This window comes from Martes martes (assembly GCF_963455335.1).
Source record: "Martes martes genome assembly, chromosome: X".
Lineage (NCBI taxonomy): Eukaryota > Metazoa > Chordata > Mammalia > Carnivora > Mustelidae > Martes > Martes martes.
In genome coordinates, this window is record NC_137897.1 from 110,457,647 (window position 1) to 110,479,788 (window position 22,142).

At 42.2% G+C, this 22,142-nt stretch overlaps 1 long non-coding RNA gene across 1 annotated transcript in view; it reads right to left on the reverse strand.

Moving 5' to 3' along the window:
• Positions 1 to 17,218: 17,218 nt before the first annotated feature.
• The window catches only part of LOC308337199, a 359,267-nt gene continuing 354,343 nt past the window's right edge, over positions 17,219 to 22,142 (reverse strand). Inside the window, exon 5 of the long non-coding RNA XR_013966300.1 lies at positions 17,219 to 17,553. This is a non-coding gene — a long non-coding RNA (uncharacterized lncRNA). The remainder of the gene's footprint in view (positions 17,554 to 22,142) is intronic.

Genomic DNA, 22,142 nt, shown 5'->3' on the forward strand with positions numbered 1-22,142 from the left:
GTCTGGCTAGCACTGGCAATGAGGTGTTCATGGGAATTTTCCTGCAGTGTTCAAGGCCAGGGTGTGCATTTTTTTGCCAACTATCTCAGGCACAGCTCCTAGAAACAAAGCTATAGGCTGTTGTTCTCCAGTTGAAATGTAATTGCTCTGTTTATCAAAATTTAGTGGGGGAACTGAAGGAATATTTGAATTTTTATAGTGTTGTTAATATTCTTTCCCTTCCTAGTTAGTTTATCATGGATTTGTAAAGATTCTGGAGTTTCAAGAGTTGAAGGTTATATAATCAAATTAGGTCATTTGGTTTCATTAATACTACATAAAAATTTTCTCAGATTTGTCACTAATGCTTATTAGCCTTTATATTAATATAGTTTTCAATAAAATAAAGCTGTTTTTACCATTGTAAAATGTACAAGTTCTGGTTTACAAGAAAAAGGGATCAAACCTATTTTGTGGGGAAGGAGGGTAAATGCATGAGGGAGACAGACAAACCAAGAAGTTGAACTATAATTGGGTGGTTTGCCTTTTCCTGCTTTAACAGACCTGAGGTACAACACCTCTTAGTAATGATGGTTCACAGTGCAGGGATTCTCAGAGGGGGAAAGGGGCCATCTAAAATTCTGAAAGGCCCTGTGTGTGTAGCTCCTAATGACCCCCATCCCTCTCCAGGGAATCTTAATATGAATGTTCTCTCATTGCCTCTCAGCCTTCTGAAATCCTGCCTAGCTCTCTGGAGTGAGCCTCTGGAATGTCTTCTCTGACTTTCCTTACTCTTATTCATCAGCCAGCCAACCCTTCTCTGAACTTCTGCAGAAGCCGTAGAGCCCATACAATTTAACATGGCTGAATGGGTAAACTGAAGAGTACGATGAAGTGTACTTGACTAGGAGTTAGCAGGCACGGATTCCGGTTTGTGCCTGTGTGACCCCAGCGGACGAGAAACTCAGTGACTTTGATTTCCATCTTTTAAATGAACGTAGCAGCAATACCACCCGCTTCACCGGGCTGTTGTGAAAGTCAAATGTGATTCTTACAAATATATTTTGGAAACCAGTGTTGAAGTTTAGTTTTTTCATTGACCGCAGCAGTTTTCTCTGCCTGACATGGTTATAAGCGCCTTGAGGATGGAGATCAACTTTAATGTTTTTTCTTTATCTCTTTATAGTGCTGTATCTATGACAAATATTTAGAACATTTGTTGTTTTTACAATTAGCATGTACACACAAATAGTGCTTTATCGTTGCCAAAGGCTTCTCACATACCTTATACAATGACGTACCTCCATTTTTATATGCCAGAAGACTGAGGTCTCAGGAGTCACAGTGACTTCCCCAAGGCCACACAGGTCGTAGGCTTCCAGGAACGGTCCTACAGGTCTGTGGATTTGTAGTCAATGGCTTTTTTCACTGTGCGACTAGACCTTCTGAAATCTGGCAACTACTGAAGAGGTACTTAATTCTAGATAGTTCCTGAAGTTCTGGTTCTAGAAGGAATTTGACTTTGTAAACCACGTCAAGTCCTCTGAGAGTGACATTACTGATTTTATACAGCTGGCTGCACCTGTGCCTTTGACAGCTTTATTTTCTTTCATTATCACCGCAACGGTAGTTAGTGTACTGAGTGATGCATGGTTTGGGGCTTCTCCATTTCAATGTAGCTAATTCTTAATTTTTGAGATTGTGGATTTTCCAAGGTCTCTATGGGGCTGTTTTTTTTTTTTCCTGCTATTGCCCACTTTTTGTACAGTGTGAACTAGAATTCCAATCAGAAGTTAACCATTTAGGGTGAGAGAGGGTGACTGATTTCAGTCCAAAATGTGATACTTTTCACCACTCTGCACAAAATGTTTTAAAGAAGTTGAGGGGCACCTGGGTGGCTCAGTTGTTTAAGCATCTGACTCTCGATTTTGGCTCAGGCCATTATCTCATGGTTGTGGGGTCGAGCCCCACTTTGGGCTCTGTGCTCAGTGGGGAATCTGCTTGGGATTCTTTCTCCCTCCGCCTCTCCCCCTGCTCTCATGTTCATGTGCTCTCACTCTCTCTCAAAATGAATAAATAAAATCTTTGGGGAAAAAAAAAGAAGTTGAAGTTATTGGACAAGAAGTGCATCTTTAAATTATCTGGAGATTTTTTTTTTCCTTCCATGTTCTCCTGGCCCTAATTTAGACTGCCTGTGCCATCCAAATTAATCCCAAACAAAAGTAAACAGTCATAAAAAACACTGTATCCTAATTATTATAATTAAAATCTGAATTTAGGTCAAAATGTGTGCTCCTTGAATCACCCTAGAGTTTGACTAGGAATGAGCATAGTGGTGAGGAAATGGGCTACTGACAAGTCCTTCACACAATTCTCATCAATTTCTATAATGATTTTGACATTTCATCAAAGCTCAGGAGGAAATGGAGCAATTATTTATTTGACTTTAAAAATCACAGTGTGTCAGAATGTACTCAAGGGACTACCGACGAAATGCCCTGAGAGAGAACTGCAGTGGGTGCATCACAACGGAAATTAGAGCAAGTGTCACTATGTCAGCTGCGAAGTGACAGGTCTTACACAAAGCACTTATGGTTAATGAGTGATATTTCATTTGGCCAGAGTAACCAGAACACTTCAGAGATGTGAGCTCATCTTCGAAAAAGGCAGTTAAAACAAGAGGCTAGAGGAAGCTGATAGAGTTGAAAAAAGCAGCACCATTTTATCACAACGGTGTTAGTAATAATAAAGCAAATGACATCGATTTGGTTCATACTATGTGCCAGGCAGTTTACCCTTAACTATGACCTATAATATCTCATTTGTCCTCAGCTCAACCTCGAGTTGCTCCACTTACTACTGAGCAAACAAAGGCTCAGAGAGTGAAAAGCTGAGATCTGAACTCCTATCTTCTGAGCCCAGTTTTCTAACCCTTCACCTACTACATGGGCCTTAGGGCAGATCTGACATTTACTGCTGTGTGACCCCGGAGAAGACGCTTTCCCTCTCTGAGAATCTCTCCACCTGTTAAATGGGGAGGCTTGACTGTGTGTTTTCCTATCTCTGAAGTCTTCTAAGAAAGAATGGGTATATAGACTCTTGAATGGGGTAAAGTATTGTAGAGAAATGGGGGGAGCTGGTGTGAAAGGGGTGTGCAGGCTACAGCCCTACACCGAGAGTCAGGAAACTGACCGTGGAGAAATGCTGACATGGAGACAAAATATTTCCTTTCTTCCTTTTTCTCCAACAATTCTCCAACAAAAACAAAATTTTCAACATAAGTAATTTAATACATAATGTGCCTTTAATTTTGTAGAAAAATTATACATGTAAAGAACAAAAAATAAAAGCATCTACAATCCCAGTGCTTAGAGAACAACCCTCAATATTTTTGTGTATATTGTTCCAGACTCAGTGTCCAGATTAAAAATATATATATAATCAGGCTATCACTATAACATTTCATAATCTGTTTTTCCCATTTGAGGAAACTTTTCTGATCATCCTTACAACTGTATTCTAGGGCCTTGAGTCCCATAGGGGTACATACTACAACTATGTCCTCGATACTCTAGTCTAGAATACTTGCTATTTACACAAATAATGAATTCTACTACAGGTATTCCAATGGTCGGTTCCAAAGAAATGTACGTGACATATGCTGAGGCAGTTTCCTTTCTCATTCAAATATTCCAGAATGTTTTTCTATTTCTCAGCACCTTTGGACAAGCGTGGGGTGGGGGGTTGGAGACCCAGTCCCTTTATTCAGATTGCTCTTTAATATGGTGATCGTTTGATATTAGTAATCAAGACTGAAAAGGGAAAAGAGAATACGGATAATTCTACATTATTGGTCCCTGACCTATGCGTGGCAGCTCACTGTTTGCTCACCAGCTGTCTTTGCTGATAACACTTTTGAATCCGTTAGTGACTGATGATGTAGTTTTATTTCTCATCACATCTATGAAAAGAAGCTACTCCAAATTTTCCTCTTTTTTTCCCCTTTTTTCTTTTATCTCAATTTGCCTTCTGTCCTGAGAGATTTTTAAAGGAGTAATTGGTGTTATTTTGTGTAGTCCTTGTTCTCTAAGGTGGGTCTCTTTAAATTTTAAGGATGCCTTTGGTCTTCTGAAGGTCAAGCCAATTTTAAAATACAGTTTTCCTGAATAATATATTTTAGCGTTCTGAGAGAGGCAGGATTCACACTCCTGAGGGGCAAAGATTTCTGAAAACTCTTTTGATGGAAACTGTGGTTCACAATGATCAAAGTCTCCTCCCAATCTGTTACTTTCTTTGAAAAGCTTAAAAGCACATTGTTCCTCCTGAGTGTATCCCCTAGAGAAACTGTTGCACATCTGCACAGAAGACATGTACCAGAATGTTCATTTTAGCATTATTAGTAATAGCAAAAAATTGTATCAGTGTCCCGTCAATAGGAGAACAGATAAATAAATTACATATATTTGTGTAGGTAATGAACTACAGCTACATCCATCAGCATGGGTGAATTTCAAAACTGTCCAGCAAAAAACTGCTGAATGATAAATATGGCAGGATACCATTTCTACAAAGTTTAAAACCATGCAAAATGTATTGGATAAGCTAAGTTATGCTGTTTTAACAAACGTTTCCAAATCTCAGTGGCTTAAAGCCATCATATGTCCGGCACAGCTTATCTAGGGCCTCTGTTCATGGGAAACTCAGAGTCCCAGGGCTGGTAGAAGCTTCATCTTAGCAATGCTTCCCTGATCACTTCACCAATGGAAACAAATCAAGTGCCTTGCATGGTAGTTCTTAAAGCTTCTGTCTGGAAATGGTACATTTCATTTTCACTCCTATTTCACTGTTCCAAAGTAAGTCACATAGCCTCAGTGAATTTTTTTTTAGGATTTTATTTATTTATTTGAGAGAGAGACAGAGAGAGACAGCATGAGAGTGGAGAAGGTCAGAGGGAGAAGCATACTCCCTGTGGAGCTGGATGCCCGATGCGAGACTCGATCCCAGGACTCTGGGATCATGAAGGCAGTCACTTAACCAACTGAGCCACCCAGGTGCCCACCTCCTTGAATTTTAAGGGGAGTGGGAAGTCAAATCTCACCATGTGCTTTGAGAAGAAAATCACCCCAAATATTTGGTGAATAACTCCAATAACTACCAAGCTAAAGGACACTCTGTGATGCACGTGGATATGTAAGTAGAGTCAAAAAGTATACAGATGTGAATGGAAATATTGAACACCAAGTTTAGATGAGTGATACCTCTGTGGAGGGAGGAAAGGAAGGAAGTGGGGTGGGATGAGAAAGCTGCATACTGCCACTTGAGTTAACTCTCTACCCTTCTCCACTCTGCTCTCTTCCTGGAGGGGCTGACCAGTCTGTATGGACTGCATCAATGGGTTCTCCATGTTCTCTGGCTTCAGGTTGGGTTTAGACAATGGGAAAGCCAGCAGGAGATCAGAAAGAGGGAGGAGCATACGTTGGCTCCCTCTCTGTGAGGTCACTTCACACTATATCCTTGACCAGAGGTCTCTGCTACCAAGTGGCCAACTCTATACGATGATTCTTTGGATGCCAGGCACCTCTCCCTTTCTTATCCCTTTGGGCCTACGGGTGATAACAGCTTAGTTGCTGCCAGTTCCAACTTTCTGTATGATCCACTGTGGTTCTCTTACTACCCACACCTTTGTAAATAGTCCCCTTTCCATCAAACGCTGCTGGAATGATCCCATACTGCATGTTATCAATCTCAAAGGGAAGGCCGTCAGCTTTTCTCCATTGAGGATGATATTCACTCTGGGTTTTTCATAGATAGATTTTATGAAGTTGAGGAATATTCCTTCTATCCTTATACTTTGAATCATTTTAATCAGGAATGGATGCTGTATCTTGTCAAATACTTTTTCTGCATCAATTGAGAGGACCATGTGGTTCTTCTCTCTTCTCATATTGCTTTGTTCTATCACATTGATTGATTTGCGAATGCTGAACCACCCTTGCCTTCCATGGATAAATCCCACCTGGTCATGGTGGATAATCCTTTTAATGTACTGTTGGATCCTATTAGCTAGGATCTTGTTGAGAATCTTGGCATCCAAATTCATCAGGGATATTGGTCTGAAATTCTCCTTTTTGGTGGGGTCTTTGCCTGGTTTGAGGGTCAGAATAATGCTGGCTTCATAAAAAGAGTCTGGAAGTTTTCCTTCTGCTTCTTGTTGGGACCCAGATGGATACATAAAAGTAAATAGGTTTCTTTTATATTGGTCATATGTATTACATATCACACATATATATTGTGCAATGTTGTTAGCACACCGATGTTCATTGCAATAATCTCTGCTTTTTGTATGTATAAAGTATTTCATAATGAAAAAACAGACTGTAGGGGCACCTGGTGCCCCAGTCAGTTCAGTGTCTGCCTTAGGCTTAGATCATGATCCTGGCATGCAGCCCTGTGTTGGGCTCCCTGCTCAGCAGGGAGCCTGTTTCTCCCTCTGCCCTCTCCCCCATCTTGTGCGTGCATGCACTCTCTTCCTCTCTCTCAAATGAATGAATAAAATCTTAAAAAAAAAAAAAAACACTGTAGGGGCCCCTGGTGGCTCAGTTGTTAAGTGTCTGCCTTTGGCTTAGGTCATGATCCCAGGGTCCTGGGGTCGAGACCCGCATCTGGCTCCCTGCTTGGAAGTAAGCCTGCTTCTCCCTCTCCCATACCCCCTGCTGGTGTTCACTCTCTTGTTGTGTCTGTCTCTGTTAAATAAATAAATAAACTCTTTAAAGAAATTTAAACATAAAAATAAACACAGTAAAAATTGTCAGAACACTGAAAACATTACAATCTCCCCCCACCCTTTAAAATGCCTTTTTTTTTTTTTTAAAGACTATTCTATGGACAGTTTCTGCATCATGGTGATCAAACTTGGTTTTTGTTCCTTTTTCGTGTGTGATTTTTCTTAATTTCATAAAAAAATACACAATTGGAGTTCTGTTAGGTGACGTCTGAGTGATTTCTGGTCATTCTATTTCTGGTTATTCTATGGAACACGTAATACTTGTAGCATGTGTAAAGCTCATGGCTGATAGCCATCTATCTCCCTGTGAACCTAAGTGGTCCTTTTCCTACCGGTTGAGTTGTATGCTTCCCAAGAATCATTTGTAGGTGTTCACAAATCTTTTTATATGTTAATTAAGGTCAATCTCCTAATTATTTAAATATGAAAACCAGTGAGATACAACTGGTTTTCTTGCAGGAATCCTCAGATAAGTGCCTTGGAAGGACACAATAAAAGTAAGCCTCTAAAATAAATCTGTATTAATAAGGTGTGAGCCAGAAAAATGAAAAGATTTGGAAAAAAATTATAAAAAATAAAAGCCTTCTCTCAGATTGTTTGGCAAGTAATTTTTTAAGTTATTGCTCCAATTCAAAAAAACGTAACTAGAAATTCTAGTGTATTTGGACAAGTATGCATTTCGTAAGAAAGATGAGCAGAATTCCAAACACTGGTTGCATTTCAAAGAGGAGACCTTGGCTTCACATCAAAGGACTGATAGAAGAATGTACACTTTCATGTTTTATGTTAAAAATATGAGGACAGCTATAAACCTCTGATGAAAATTTTTTTTAAAAGATCTAAATGGAGCTATTTCATGTGCATGAATAGGAAGACTCAATATTGTCAAGTTGTCAGTTCTTTACGATTGCATCTACAGATTCAATGCATTCCTAACTAAAATCTTAGGAAGTTATTTTGTAGACATCAACAAAGTGATTATAAAGTTTATGTGGAAAGTCAAAAACCCAGAATACTAACACAATACTGAACGAGAAGAACAAAATTGGATGACTGATACTACCCAACTTCAAGATATACTATAAAGCTACAGTAAGGGGCACCTGGGTGGCTCAGTCATTAAGTGTCTGCCTCTGGCTCAGGTTGTAATCCCAAGGTCCTGGGATCAAGCCCTGCATTGGGCTCTCTGCTCAGTGGGGAATCTGCTTCTCCCTCTCCCATTCCCCCTGCTTGTGTTCCCTCTCTTGTTGTCTCTCTCTCTGTCAAATAAATAAACAAAATCTTAAAAAAAATAAAGCTATAGTAATTAAGACAGCGTGGTATTAGTAAGTGAACAGAAAATTTATCAATTGAGCAGAATAAAGAACCCAGAAACAGACTTGATTAAATAGCATCAACTGACCTTTGGCAAAGAAGCAAAAATAATATGATGGCGAAAAGTTCCAACATAAAGTGATACATGCACCCCAATATTTATAGCAGCATTATCAACAGTAGCCAAATTATGCAAAGAGCTCAAATATCTATTGACTGATGAATGGACAAAGAAAAGATGGTACACACACACACACACACACACACACACACACACACACACACTCTGAAATATTACTTGGCCATGAAAAAAAAAGAATGAAATCTTGGCATTTGCAAGATGGATAGAGCTAAAGAGTATTGTGCTAAGTGAAATAAGCCAGAGAAAGACAAATACCATGTGATTTCACTCATATATGGAATTTAAGAAACAAAACAAATGATCAAAGGAGGAAAAAAGAGTGGAAAACCAGGAAACTCTTAACTATAGAGAACAAACTAATAGTTACCAGAGGGGAGGTGGGTAGGGTGATGGGTTGTATAGGCGACAGGGTTTAAGGAGTGCACTCGTGAGGAGCACTGGGTGTTTTATGGAAGTGTGGAGTGTCCATATTGTACACCTGAAAGCAATATTACACTATATTTTAACTAACTGGAATTTAAATAAAAACTTTAAAAAAAAAAGTGACAGGGGACGCCTGGGTGGCTCAGTTGGTTGGGTGGCTGCCTTCGGCTCAGGTCGTGATCCCAGGGTCCTGGGATTGAGTCCCGCATCAGGCTCCTTGCTCAGCAGGGAGCCTGCTTCTCTCTCTGCCTGTGCTCGCTCTCTCGCTCTCTCTCTCTCTCTCTGACAAATAAAAAAAAAAAAAAGTGACGGAACAACTGGCTATTCACATGTCCAAAAAAAAAAAGTGGATCTAGATAACAGACCTTTCACAAAAATTAACTCCAAATGGATCACAGACCAAAATGTAAATGCAAAACTATAAAATTTATAGAAGATAACAGAGGAGAAAACCTAGATGACTTTGGGTATGGCAATTACTTTTTAGATACAACACCAAAGGCATGGTCCATAAAAGAAATAACTGATCACCTGGATTTCATTAAAATTATAAACTTCTATAAAAGATGCTATCAAGAGAATGAGAAGGCAAACCAGGCTGTCAGACAATGTTTGCAAAATATATACCCGATAAAGAACTGTAATCAAAAATATACAGTGAACTCTTAAAACTCAGTAATAAGAAAATAATAACCCAATTTAAAAAACAGATGAAAGATTGGAATAGACACCTCATTGAAAAAGATACAGATGGCAAATAAGCATACGAAAAGATGCTCAACACCATCTATTATTAGGGAATTTCAAATTAAAAGGAGATACCACTTCACAAGTATTATCCCAAATCCAGAAGACTGACAATACCAAATGCTGAAAGGATGTCAGGATGTCAGCAACAGGAATGCTCATTCATTGCTGGTGGGAATGCAAGATGGTACAGCCACTTAGGAAGACTGGCAATTTCTTACAAAACTAAATATACTGTCATCATATGATCCAGGAATCATGCTCCTTGGTATTTACCCAGAAGATTTGAAATTTATGTCCACACAAAAAACTGCACATGGATGTTTATAGCAACTCTGTTCATAATTGCCCAAACTTGGAATCAACCAAGATGTCTTTCAGTAAGTAAATGGAGAAACTGTGGTACTTCTAGAAATATTATGAAATGAAATTTTATAAAATGAAATATTATGTAGAGCTGAAAAGAAATGACCTATCAGGCCATGAAAAGTCATGGAAGAATCTTACATGCATATTAGTAAGTGAAAGAAGCCAATCTGAAAAGGCTATATGTACTGTATGCTCTAAAAAATAAAGTCTATTAAAAATATTTAGTATGGGGGGGCGCCTGGGTGGCTCGGTGGGTTAAAGCCTCTGCCTTTGGCTCGGGTCATGATCTCAGGGTCCTGAGATCGAGCCCGGCATGGGCTCTCCGCTCAGCAGGGAGCCTGCTTCCCTTCCTCTCTGTCTCTCTCTGCCTGCCTCTCTGCCTACTTGTGATCTCTATCTGATAAATAAAATCTTTTAAAAAAAAAAGAAAAAAATATTTAGTATAGGGACGCCTGGGTGGCTCAGTGGGTTAAGCCTCTGCCTTCAGCTCAGGTCATGATCTCAGGGTCCTGGGATGGAGCCCCGCATTGGACTCTCTGCTCAGCAGGGAGCCTGCTTCCCCTCTCTCTCTGTCTGCCTCTCTGCCTACTTGTGATTTCTCTCTGTCAAACAAATAAACAAAATCTTTAAAAAAATATTTAGTATAATATTTGATTCCTGTTGTAACTGACTTTTTAGACTATTTGCATTACATAAGGTCTTCTATATTTACATAGAAAAAAGACTGAGAAGAAATATGTCAATATTTTAAAGACCCTTATCCCTGGGTGGTATATTATAAGTGAATTTTTATTTTCTTTAGATTTTTTTCATTTTTCATATTTTCTATAAATATTTATAACTTAAAGGTTATCTTAAAAATATTGAAAATAACATGGAAGAGTAAAAGTAACCTAGACTATAGGGTAATTCTTTAGTATTTACTTCCAGAATCTTTCTATTATTCTGACAGTTGTAACATTTAAGCTGTATTTGAAATTAATACCCTGTTCTGGTGTAAATACTTTGATATCCCAGCAGGTTTTTGGTCTGTTGTTTTGTCCTTTCACCATGAGGAAATAGCTGCCTGGAGTTCCTTTCTGTTGTCCATATGATGTGTTATGGGTTCTAGAAAATTTTATGTCTTCTTGTAAGTATGGCAAAAATTGCCTGCTTCTTGTAAATATCTGTTTGTTGGAAGATATTCATAATGTTGGCTTTATGCACTGTCTGTAAATCCACTCCGTCCCCTTTTGCCTGAAGATACACTTGGAAAAGATTGTTTCATCACTTAAATAATTTTCCATGAAATATCAGAAATAAGAGGGGAAAGGAGTACACTCAAGTGAAATGTATTGAGTATAATCATGTAAGTATATTACAGAAACTGAACTTGGGGGAGAGAGGAGCAGATTTCTCATAAGATGCTCCAAAGGAAACAGAAAATGTCACATTTTAGTATAGAGAGAAAATGAGGAGTGGAGTGTTCAAAAGCTGTAACACCAATGGGTACAACTTTTAAGAATCTACTTGCTTCTAATAAAATACCATTTAGTGCCAGAATGAACGTATGACATGATCTTTCCCAAGTTGCCTTGTCCTCAGTTGGCTTGCCCTAGTTAGATCACCTTGGCTACCTCTGTGCAATTCAGACTTCTAGCACAATGATTCCTCTGGTGAGGAGAGGCACGGGTATTCTGATGCTGAAAGCAACCTTCGGTGGCCCGGTCCCAGTTTATTTGCGTCCTTGACTACTTATCACATGTCAGTCTGTGCACTGAGTTCTGGAATGTACAGTCTAGAAGGGAAGACTCACATATACAAAATCATGCCAAGCCCAAGCAAACTGATTGGCAATAGAAGGCAAAGTACTGCCAGTACGTGCGGGTAAAGAGAATACAGTTTTGAGAATGGAGAGGGGAGTAGTGGCATCGGAGCTGATCCTTGAAGGACAACAGGCACTCAGGGTGTGGTGACAAGCCCATTTCATTTGGCATTTTGGCTTCCTGAGGCTTGATTATCTCACCAGACCAAGAAGTTTGATTCTTGAGACAAGGTTAGAGCTGCAAGAGCTGTGCTTTAAGAAAAGTGCTCTGGGATGCCTGGGTGACTCAGTGGGTTAAGCCACTGCCTTCAGCTGTAGTTGTGATCTCAGAGTCCTGGAATCGAGTCCCTCGTTGGGCTCCTTGTTCAGCAGGGAGCCTGCTTCTGTCTCTGCCTCTGCCTGCTGCGCTGCCTGCTTGTGCTCGCTCTCTCTGACAAATAAATAAAATCTTGGAAAAAAAAGAAGAATGCTCTGCTCTTGAGGGTGAAGCGCATAGGGAAATGGTAAGACTAGAGAAATCTTTTTCTGTTAACCCTCCCACCCTATCATATGCAATACCCCAGTATGCCTCCGTTTGGCTTACTTTCTGAACAAGTAGAAAAATCATAGCATCTGATGTTTGATTAGATGCTCACATTAGAACATTCTTCAGATTCTCATTTACCTGGATCCTGGTCCAAGAGGAAAAAAAACAACCATGTAGTATTTAAAAAGTATCAGGAAGATCAAAGTTTTTGATTCTAGCCTTCATCTTCCTTATCTATAATACATTAATAAGGTATGAGGAATTATTGAAAATACAGTTTATGTGGACTTTCTGAGTATGGAGTTTCTACTGTTTTTTGTTTTATTGGATATTTTTGGGCATCTGTAGTTGCCAATTAATTTTTTGTTATTAGATTTGATAGAGGTGAACAAAGGGTGAACAACCCAAAGAGACAGATAATTATGAACTTATGTTATTCTACTTTGGGAATCATTCTTGACACATCCCTTCCTCATATTAGAAGAACAGCCTGAGCGCAGAAAAGATGAGATATAAATTTTCTTTCTTCCCTAGGAGGAATAAGGTACTGCCCTCTAGCCTCCATCTATATTTATAAAATGTTGGGGAAAGTGTGCATTTGTTTAGAGACTGTCTGCAATTTATATTGCCTGGCTGATTGTATCAACATCTCGCTCCCTCTGGGGAACATCTCTATCTTCTTGGAAGGAAATTGCTGCTTCCCTCAGTCAAATCAAACAGGCCTGGTAGAGTTCAAGGGTCCTTGGTCACAGCGGTAGGCACACGAGAGAGAATGGGAACATTAGTGAAGCCAGGTGGCAGTTGAGGTCTCAGTTCCAGCTGTTCTGAGGCCAGACACACCCTCTGGTTTGGTTCTGTGAACCATTAACTTTTCCTTTTGGTATAAGGTTAGACTTGAACTTGTTATAAGAAGAGTCTCACTCTTAGAAGAAAAACGCTCTTCATCTGTCACTCTTTTCCATTCCTACCTCAACTGCCCCAGTTAATATTCTTTTTTTTTTAAATTTTTTATTTGACAGAGAGAGAAATCACAAGTAGGCAGAGAGGCAGGCAGGTAGGAAGGGAGAAGCAGGCTCCCCGCTGAGCAGAGAGCCCGACTCGGGGCTCGATCCCAGGACCCTGGGATCATGACCCGAGCCGAAGGCAGAGGCTCAACCCACTGAGCCACCCAGGCGCCCCTGCCCCAGTTAATATTCTTATGACCTCTTGCTTCTACTGCTAAAATAGTTTCCTGACAAGCCTCCCCATGTTCACTGAAAAAGTGAATATTTAATTGTATTTCATTTTATTGCAGGTTTGTCTTCATGGATGTGTGGCCTGTGCAGATGCGTAGAGCCCCATTCTTAGAAGGGCCTTGTTCTTGGGTTAATCCTCTGCTGCTGATATCTTAAAAATCTTAATTCTATCTTTGATCTTTTCTTCTGTAGGTGAAGCGCGATGGGATAACGAAGCTTGAAGCATGAGAAGGGGAGATATGTTAGGCATGAGCTCAGAGCTACAGGCTCAGTGGGTGGCAGGCAGTGTGCATGCCAAGCAGTTGGCGTGGCTGCCTTGTGCATACACACACTCCTGGTGCAGTCCAGTGTGCCATGGGTCCTCAACAGGGTAACAGCTGGAATCTGAGCTCATACTTGGGGCAGTGATGGTGGCCGCAGCAGCAGATGTGAATCTAGGAGAGGGATTCCACGTGGGGAGAAGCGCTGGGACCAGAGGTGGGAGTTCAGTTTGCCCATCTGTCCTCATAGCCTGTTCCTGTAGCGTATGCACCAATATTAATTCTCTGGCCTGAATGCCAGGGCAGGAGCTGCCTGTGCTTTAGCAGCAAATTTGATAGTAAATTATTACAAAATAAAAGCATATAGATGGATATTGTAATAACTGTTTATGGAAGTTATTAGAGTTCTTCAAGTTTAGAATTTCTGGTTTTGAAAACTGCAACATTGCAAAGCAAATATCCACAGGCTTGGAAATAGAAATCAAATTTATAGATCGTATTTCACAGAAAGGAATAGTATTTCCATATGAAGACTTGGATCTTAATGTTTCTGTTTCTCTGGCTGAACCGTGAAGAATAGAGTGATCTATGGGGAAAAGCCAAAAAGTACAAGTGTTTCCAGAAGGAGGATACTACGATAATGAAAGGTCTAGATCAGTGCTGAACAATAGTACTTGCTGCAAAATAGTGATGATAGAAATGTTCTCTTTATCAGTGCTTTCCAGTACAGTAGCTACTAGCCACGTGTGGCTATTGAGCACTTGAAATGTGGCTAATATGACTGAAGAAGTAAATATTTTAAATTAAATTTAAGTAACTAACCTGTGGCGAGTGGTTAATATAATGGACAACAAAGATCTAGATATCACGATATATGGGAATCTCCTGAAAAAAAAAAAAAAAAGCAATGTTTACTTTGGTTAAGAAAAACTTGAGGAGAACATGTTGGCTATTTTTAAACACCTGAAGGGTTGTCATGTGGTTGCTTAGGTACCCTCATTGTGATTTCATAAAGCAGAAATAGAACTAATGAATATATCGTTACACAGGGACCAGTTATGAACTTTATATAAAGAACTTTCTATCAGCTGGTGTGTCTAAAATTGCAGTGGGTAACTAGACTAGATGCCCTTCAAGGTCCTTTTCCTATGCTGTGAATGTATGATGATATGATCTAAAGGTTGGGAATGATGTATTATGGAGAGAATTTGTTTCCAGCCAGATATCCATGTATTATTAAGGTCCTTTAGGACACCGAGGCTAGGTAGCCTTGTCTATTTTTCTATTAAATTCTGGGTGAAATATATTCTGTCAATCTCTGAGATTAATAGTTCTATTTTCTACTCACTGTTTTTTTCAGAAAATTCCATTACTGAAGTAATTTGTGGGGAAAAAGAACTAACTTTTCAAGACCTTTTTCTTGAGGCTATCAACATATACATTCCATGATTTCTTCACTTCTCAGCCTTCATAGGTATCTAAGATTATGTCTCTAAAACATTGACAGGTAAACATTTAGAATGATGCAGTTCCTCGGTTAAGTAATGGTTGGTCCTAATTACTTGAAGTAAGAGTGTAATCTTACTAGGTGGAAGGAGTTACCATGATCAATTTCTGTGTTTGTGTTTGTGCAACCAGGCTTTTTGTGTGATACTCAACTTTGGAAAAATTACAAAGTTAAAATAGTTACATGTTTAACAATTAAAAAGCATTAGACAAGTTTTATAAGTATCATTTACTGACGAGAACAGTAGAAATGAACTATAACTTAAATTGTACAAAGCATAGTTGCAGAAAGATTTAAATGTAAAAGAACACAACAAATATCTTTCCCTCAGGACAACCAAATGGTGGACAAGGAACAGTTTCTACATACAGACAATAAACTAAGAAGGAATGACAGGATGATCATATTTCAACCCTGAAGGGATTAATGGGTAAACCTGATGATCATCAGTGACTGCAAGCACAAAGAGAGACAAACAGTATACACCTCCCAACAGAAGTGCACAGCATCACCTATGGAGTAATCTTGCAAAACAAACCAAACACACACACACACACACACACACACACACACACACACACAAATATGATCTAGCTTCTACCTCTAAGTAGCAATGTAAAGAAATACAGGGGGCTGAGGAGCACATTAAAGGACACCAAAGGGGGCGCCTGGGTGGCTCAGTGGGTTAAAGCCTCTGCCTTCGGCTCAGGTCATGATCTCAGGGTCCTGAGATCAAGTCCCGCATCGGGCTCTCTGCTCCTCGGGGAGCCTGCTTCCCCCCTTCTCTCTCTCCCTGCTGCTCTGCCTACTTCTGATCTCTCTCTGGAAAAAATAAAAATAAAAAAAAAGTAAAGGACACCAAAGTGTTGCAGTCTGCAAAATCCAGACTATGGGAACCAGGACAGAACACAAGACCTGTATTGTTATTGTGTAATGATAAAAACTGCAGTGAAAAATAGGTGATGTGTGAAGGAACCTATAGATTATAAATGACTTGGGGATATAATAATCCCATCGGGCACCAGTTGAAGGAAACTGATTTTCCTTCAACTGATGTAAGGCTGCCAGTTAAATGTGAAAGATAACTGCATCATTTATATCAATGACTTAATTTTTTAGGGTTATTATATTGAGTTGATATTTTATAAAAGAGTCCTTATCTTTTAAAAATATAAACTGTGGGGCACCTGGGTGGCTCAGTGGGTTAAAGCCTCTGCCTTCGGCTCAGGTCATGATCTCAGGGTCCTGGGATCGAGCCCCGCATCGGGCTCTCTGCTCAGCAGGGAGCCTGCTTCCCCTCTCTCTCTGTCTGCCTCTCTGCCTACTTGTGATCTCTGTCTGTCAAATAAATAAATAAAATCTTTAAAAAATATATAAACTGAAATACTTAGAGAAGGAATGGTGTGATGTCTTGGGTTTGCTTCACATTATTCCAGCAGCAGAAATGGGGGGTGGTAGATGGGGTTGTAATTAGAGCCAGATTGACCATGCATTGGTGATTGTTGATGCTGAGTATCAGGCATTTTGGGTACAGTATACTATTTTTTCTACCGGTGTGTATGTTTTAGGATTTCTGTAAGTAAGCTTTTATTATAAGTATGCCATTAAACTTGAAATCGTAAGTGAAATGGACCACTTTTTCGGGAAAAATTGGCCGAATTGTTTCATAAAGAAATAGAGAATTCTAGTGAAGCAAACTGAAACTGTATTCAAAGCTCAAGTAACCCTTATGTGTTCCAGGTCAAGCAGTTTTGAAGGCCAGTTCTTCCGAACGGTCAGGAAGAAGTAAGTCACTGTCTCATGTAATCTCTTCTAAAGCTTACAAAATGAGGGGCAAGTCTTCAGCTATTTCTCCCAGGCTAGCTCTTCCTGATTCAAAAACCAGATAAGGACTCCCCATGAAAATTACACTTGAGCTAAGCTTGCTCACATAGCAGTAAATATCTTAAATAGATTAATAGCATATTCAACACAGCAGTGAATTAAATGAGCAAACAGACTGCGTCTTAGGAATGAAAACATGATTTAACATTAGAAAATACTTTCCATTGTAATTCCCTACATTAACAAATCCAAGGAGTCTGCTAGTTTGCTAGGGCTGTCAAAACAAATTACCACAGCAGACTGGGTGGCTTCAACAATAGAAGAAATTTATTTCCTTATAATTCTGGAGGCTAGAGGTCCAAGATCAATGCCATGGTAGGGTTGGTTTCTTCTGAGGCCTCTTTTCTGGGTTTGCAGATGGCTGTTTTCTCCCTCTATCTTCACATGATCTTGCCTTTATGTGTTAACTGTGTTCTAATCTCTTCTCATACGGACACCAATCATTCTGGATTTGGGCCCACCCAGGTGAGCTCCTTTACCTTAATTACCTCTTTAAAGCTCCTGTCTCCAAACTCATCACATTCTGAGTTACTAGGATTTAGGAATTCGACACACAAATTTTGAGGTACACAATTCAGCCTGTAACAGGAGAAAAAAACATTGATCACGTTAATGGGTATGGAAATAAAAAACTTACAAACTCAGTGTAAGTTCATGGGAAATCTTTTAGCAAGCTAAGATCACACGGGAATTTCCATTGCTTAAAAATCTAGGGACGCCTGGGTGGCTCAGTTGGTTAAGCAGCTGCCTTCGGCTCAGGTCATGATCCCAGCGTCCTGGGATCGAGTCCCACATCGGGCTCCTTGCTTGGTGGGGAGCCTGCTTCTCCCTCTGCCTCTGCCCGCTCACTCTCTCTCCCACTCTCTCTCTGACAAATAAATAAATAAAATTAAAAAAAAATCTATAGCAACATGCATTAATGTGAAATGTTAGAAGCATTTCCATTAAAATCTCGGAAAAGACACAGATATATGCTATCACCTCTACTGTTCAAAACTACACTGGAACACAAAGCCAAAGCTATGGATATCTATTTGGCGATATGATCACATATGTAGAAAACTCTAAGAAATAAGTATATGGAATATTCAAATGAATGAGAAACCTCAGAAAGATAGTTTAAGTTCACTATAGCAAAAGCAAGAGCCTTGCGGCACAAAAGCAATAATCGATTAGAATATGTGATAGAAAATATCTCACTCATAACAGCAAAAAAAAAAAAAATCCAAAAATTATCTTAAACAAATCATTACAAAAATGTGTGAGATCTTTATGGAGACAAGTATAAAAGTTTACTAACAGGGCACCTGGATGGCTCAGTTGGTTAAGTGTCTGCCTTTGGCTCAGGTCATGATCCCAGGGTCCTGGGATTGAGTCCCGCATCAGGCTCCCTGCTCTGTGGGGAGTCTGCTTCTCCCTCTGCCCCTCTCCCCTGCTCATTGTCTCTCTCCCTCAACAATAAATAAATACAATCTTTAAAAAAATATTTACTAACAGATTCAGGTAAAATAAGTCCCTAACAAACAGCAGTGTAGCATATTCATTGATAGAATATGCATCATCGTAAAGATGTCAATTCTTAATAAGAATTGACAGACTTAATGTCTTGTAGATATCAAGATGGCAATAGAGCTTCAGCTCCTGTCTTCTCCCAGAATTGGGCCCAGAAAACTATAGATGGGAGAATAAAAACAAATATCAATAATAAAATTTAAACAACAAAACTTGAGAAACCCCTAGGGAAGACCGAGGACTGTGTTGAACTGATACTTGTGTTTGGGGTGAGGAAGTTTAAAAGAAGTTGGGGAGACTTTGTAGTTTGCAATAATAGAAGGCAGATGGTAGGCTAGGGAGGGGCCAGCCTTTTAAACTTCTGCTCCTGCTTCATTCCAGAAATCTGAGACTACACCTCAGAGCACAGATGCAGGAGCCTTGGGGGTAATATCAGGACAGCAGGGAAGACAGGGTTGATGGAGGCAGTATGACTCTAGTCTGCTAATAACCATCTGAAACCATACTAGTGAGTAAGGACTGGTCTTTAAAAAATTATTTTAGCAGAATATAAAGTAGGAACTAAAGACGGAATAGTGGGTATCACAATGAATCACCCATAGTAAGGGTAGGTATTTTTTCATGAAAAAAATATATTACATGTACACTTTGGAGAGAGGTTCAATGCATGATATATTTCTCACTATGAATGAAAGTCATAAAAAAGAAAATCATTGCACTGGACAATGCAATATCAGATAAACTCAAAAGAGGTAGGACCTTCCGAAATCATGCTGTTCAGCCTCTTCTATGTAGAAAGTAAATGTTTTAGAATAAAAAGTTTCCAATGTCTAAGTCTGGTTGCTGAAGAAACCTCACGGGAAGTTGTGCTTCTCTGTCATGGGTGCGGCTCCTACTGCCCCTGGCATCTAGCTTGGAACCTGAAACCATTCTCTGTAAGAGTTGCACGTGAGCAAATGGTCAGAGCTGGCAGGAAGGGGAAATTTCCTACATGGTATTTAATAGAGAAGCCAGGATACGAGATGAGGACCCTCAAGAGAGAGCTAAGGGGTCCACCCATTCCAGAACAGAGGGTATCGCACAGAATCCTGCTTCGCTGCTTCTGGCAGTCCTGGGAGACTCCAGGCAGGGGTCCCAGGCTGAGAAGCCCTCCCTCATTTCCAGCTTGGGGGTCTCAGAAAGCTGGGGGCTTTGGTCCGAGGGTGACAGGCATAGGTCAGCAAAGGGAGGAGTCCAGACCCTTCTAGCCGACAAGGTGAGGGCCTGAAGGAGGATTTAAGGGCCGGAAGAAACCTGCCCTGTTTCTGTGGTCAGCCCTGGGAGGTCCCAGGGCCTGGTCACTGGGTGTGCTCACAAGGAGGGAGGGGCTTGTCTCCGCCAGACATCAAGGTGAGGATCCTGAGGGAGGACGAAATAGACCCAGGGCCCAGAGAGAAGAAGTCTCTAGAATCTAGCCTTTTCCCTGCTTTCAGCCCTGGGAGGCCCTAGAGCATGGCGGCCAGATGGGGTGTTCCCCTGATGTTCCACTAGGGCATCAGAGAGAGGTGAGAACTTTGACGTGAGGGGCCCAGTTTCCTGTCAGGAGAAGGGAGGGGACTCAGGCTCTGCCAGGCATCCAGAGGAGGATCTTAAGGAAGGGTTGAGAAGACTCCCCAGACTGAGGGGGACCCACAGAAAGCTGCCTATGTAACGAGAATGGGGCAGCCCGGGCAGGTCAGTCAGGCAGAAGAGCCTCCTCTTTCCATAGAGGGAGTCTCGGGGAAATGAGGGCCTTGGACTGAGGGGTGCATCGGGTCTGCAAAAGGGAGGACAAGCAAGCCCTGTCAGTAGTAGATACAAACGCTTTGGACACGTCCCAGGGTATGTCTACAATCTCAGATGGCACGGTGGTGACACGGAGCTTGCCCTGCCCCTGACGTCAACCCTCAGTTGCCCCGGTGCCAAATGGCCCACAAGATGCTCCCTCACTTTCATGTTGGTGTTCTCGGGAAGGGGACAGTCTTCTGGGGCCTGTGAGCTCAGCTCCCGAGAGAGAAGTGGCTAAGGCTGTGCCGGGAGTCAGGATGAGGCCCCTGAGCTAGGACGGAAGGGTTTTCCCACCCCAGACATAGGGTCCCGGTCTCGCCCTGCCCATGCGGTCGCCGCAGGGAGACCCCAAGCAGAGTTCCCATATGTGACGACGTGTCTGGACTTTCGTGTGAGGAGTGTGAGGGATTTGAAGCCTCCTCTGAGCCGAGAAGACTTAGGTCAGAACAGAGAGGAATCCTAGGCTCTGCCAGACTTCGAGGTGAGGACCCTAAAGCGGGAAGGGGGAGGCTTCCCCTGGCAGGGGGTGGGGGCCGAGCTCTGCCCTGCTGGTGCCCTCAGTCCTGGAAGGCCCAGGCCACGTGTGGTCCGATGTGGCGTTCTGTGATTTTCGTCGTCCTGGGGCTCAGGGCACGTGAGGCTTCGTCTGAGGGGGTCTGACTCTGTCAGGGGAGGGACGATTCCCAGGCCTTGCCGGCACTAGAGGAGGACCCTGAGGGGGGAGCGAGGGGAGCCCCCCACAGATAAAGGGGCCCCCACTGCCACCTTGCCCTTACTGTCAACCCTGAGAAGACCAGGCAGGGTCCCCGGATGTTCGTTGTCCTGACCTCTGAGAGCTGAGGGGTGGGGCTTCAGATCACCAGAGAGGGAGGAGTCATAGGTCTAGCCAATCACTGAGGTGAAGATTCTGGCGGGAAGGCGGGAAGGCACCACCCACCGCATATAAAGGGACTGTAGCCCGCCTCGCCCTCTGCAGTCATCCCCAGGAGACCCTGGGCCGAGTTCCCGTATGTGGCGTGTCTGGACTTTCGTGTGAGGAGTGTGAGGGGCTTGAGGCTTGCTCTGAGCCGAGCAGACTTAGGTCGGAACAGAGAGGAATCCTAGGCTCTGCCAGACTTCGAGGTGAGGACCCTAAAGCGGGAAGGGGGAGGCTTCCCCTGGCATGGGGTGGGGGCCGAGCTCTATCCTGCCGGTGCCATCAATCCTGGAAAGTCCCGGGCACGGGTGGTCGGATTTGGAGGAACTTTCCTCTTGTGACTCGGGGGGTGTGAGGCTTCGTCTGAGGGGGTCTGACTGTCAGGGGAGGGACGATTCCCAGGCCTTGCCGGCACTAGAGGAGGACCCTGAGGGGGGAGAGCGGGGAGCCCCCCACAGATAAAGGGGCCCCCACTGCCTCTTTGCTCTTACTGCCAACCCTGAGAAGACCAGGCAGGGTCCCCGGATGTTCGGTGTCCTGACCTCTGAGAGCCTGAGGGGTGGGGCTTCAGAGCACCAGAGGGAGGAGTCGTAGGTCTAGCCAGTCACTGAGGTGAAGGCCCTGGCGGGAAGGCGTGAAGGCACCACCCACCGCATATAGAGGGCCTCTAGCTCCGCCCCTCCCTGCCCCTGCGATCATCCCGGGGAGACCCTGGGCGGAGTTCCCGTATGTGGCGTGTCTGGACTACCGTGTGAGGAGAGCGAGGGGCTTGAGGCTTGCTCTGAGGGAGAAGGCGGAAGCTTCCCCTGGCAGAGGGTGGGGGCCGAGCTCTGCCCCGCGGGTTCCCTCGGTCCTGGAAAGCCCGGGTACGGGTGGTCGGATGCGGAGTTTCCTGACTTTCGTCTCGGGATCCTGGGGCACCTGGGGCTTTCTG